Here is a 2,710-nt window from a genome sequence, read left to right as displayed (position 1 = left end):
AAACTAACACCATTACCTCTTAATGGTATGAACAGAATAGCTTCATTAGTATATTTGTAATTTGAGGCAAAAAATAATCGACATCGACATGAAACACTGACAGAAAACCCAGTACTTTTCCTCGGCGTGTGAGTGCATGCGTGCACACTTGGTTATGGTAGCTCAAGGCATTTCCCTAATAACTCCCCATCTTTTCATGGAGGCAGGGCCTCTGCTTTGAACCTAGAGCTCCCAATGGCAAGTCTAGCTAGCAGCCTGCTCCCTGGATCTGCTGTCTTCACTGTCTGAACGCTGAAATTATAGGCAGGCTGCTATGTCTATCCAACATTTATATAGGTGCTGGGGATCTCAACTCAGGTCTTCGTGCTTGCAGAACAAATGCTTTATCCACTGAACCATTTCCCAAGACCCCAAATTCTGTCCTTAAGTGCTTACAACAGATGTATTTATCCTCAAATACTAAAAACAAACCAAATAACCTTCAACTGGATGAATAAATATGTTTTTCAATGGAAGTTTCTTTCTTTCTTTCTTTCTTTCTTTCTTTCTTTCTTTCTTTCTTCCTTTCTTTTTAGTTTTTTTGAGACAGGGTTTCTCTGTAGCTTTGGAGCCTGTCCTGGCACTAGCTCTTGTAGACCAGGCTGGCCTCGAACTCACAGAGATCCGCCTGCCTCTGCCTCCCGAGTGCTGGGATCAATGTAAGTTTCTTATGCATAGTTATAGTTATCCATAAGAAGGAACAAAGCACTAGCACACAAACCTACATGTGTGAATCTCAAAATAATAACATGGAAAGAAGACCAATTTTCTTTTTCATAAATATGTAGTATACATGTGTATGCAGGCTCACACGTGAGTGCATGCACACGTGCAGATTGTCTTTGAATATATGTGAATGTGGAGGCCCAACATTAACATTAGGAATCTTCCCCAATTGCTCTTCTCCTTATTCTTTGAGGCAGGGTCTCTCAACCAAACTCAGGGCATTTTGACAGTTCTAGTCCAGCTAGTCACCGTGTTCCTACCTTGCTCAGAGGAAGGATTCTGCCTCTTCCTTCCGAGGTTTGAATTACAGGTGGGACACCACACCTACCTGGTATGTTCTGGGAGCTCTGGACATCTTAGCTCCAATCCTCTCAACCCGTGTCTCCATCCCCAAAGGCTACCTTTTATATGATCCTACTCATAATACATTTTGGAAATGGCAAGAACTATAAAGAGAAAATAGGTCAATACATGCTGGGCATGGCAGCTCATGCCTGTGAGGAAGCTGAGGCAGGAGGACTGTTTCTGAGGTTGAGGCTACCCTGGGCTACATAGATAAGACCATGTTCAAGAAACAGTAGTAATTTCCAGGAAGTGAGGGTATAAAGAAGTTGACTAGGAAGATAGGAAAACTTGAGAGTTCTCTATTTTGACTGGCAGGGGCAGCAACAAGGGGAGAGTTGTACCGATGGGCTGTAGAGAGGAGAGGCATTTCAAATCAGATGGCTCTGGAACTGGGGACTACCAGGACAACAATACAGTCTAGCTTGAAGGAGCCTGGGCTATCATGCCTGATCTGAAGCTTACTGTTGGGTGGCAGCTTTTATACTTTGGTCAAGTTGCTTCTCGGTGATACAGTCTCCTTATCAATACAATAAAGCTAACACTACCTAGTGTGCTGGGCTGCCATGAAAATGAAACAAGTCAGTAGATGTAAGAGTTTAGGAGAGGGTATCACATGGAGTGAGATACAGATGTCTACTCCTAATGTTCCATCCTAGTGACAAGCAAAGCAAGGCTCGGGGAACTCCAGAGCTTTCTGCAAGGACTCAGGTGATTAGGATTCATGCTTGGGCACAGGATCCTGTTATACCCGGCAGCAAATCCCAGCCACTTCCTAGATGGTGCTTCCTAGCTGTGTCCTCACAGGACCTCTCGGGCCTCCTTTATAAGGGCACTAATCCTAAGAGCTTCCTTTGCCCTCACCTTTGGCAATATCCCCTTCTGAAAAACCATCACTGTGGCAGGATGTCAGAAAACAGGCATCAGAGACACATGTATCCTGTGGTGTTCTGTCCCTGAGTCTGGTACTCACAGGCTAGGCCAGATTGAGCTCAGCCTGGTACAGCCTGCAGTGTTTTGTAGCCATCTCTATCTTGGCTCTGGTTCTTTCCAATGTGGTTAATTTGGGTCTGGTTCCATCCTGGCCCCAGGGCCCTTCTGCCTCTTTCCACTAGAGGGAGGACCACACAGGTGGGTCTGAGAAGTCGCTACCCACCCATTTATATGGGTGCCCAGGGTTCAGAAAGGGGCCTGTGTCTCCCTCCTGTAGGTATGTGGAAAATGGATTGGGAGGCATAGAACTGCCCTGTCTCCCAAAAAACTCTGTGGTACGGGAACAAGTGTCTATATTCTGTCAATTATGTTTTAAATAAACACTGATTGGCCAGTAGCCAGGCAGGAAGTATAGGCATGACAACCACATAGGAAGTAGAGGCAGATCAATGAGAACAGGAGAATTCTGGGAAGAGGGAAGTTCCCTCTGCAGTCCTATCCAGACACAGAAGCAAGATGTGACTATGATAAAACCGGACTTGCTGAACATAGCGGACAATGAGGACTACAGAGAACTCAAGAACAAGGGCAATGGGTTTTTGATCCTACTGCACGTGCTGGCTTTGGGGGGGCCTGGGCGGTTTGGATGCTCAACTTACTAAACCTGGAT

Source organism: Microtus ochrogaster, chromosome 15, assembly GCF_000317375.1.
Source record: "Microtus ochrogaster isolate Prairie Vole_2 chromosome 15, MicOch1.0, whole genome shotgun sequence".
NCBI lineage: Eukaryota > Metazoa > Chordata > Mammalia > Rodentia > Cricetidae > Microtus > Microtus ochrogaster.
This window is presented reverse-complemented; position numbering follows the sequence as displayed.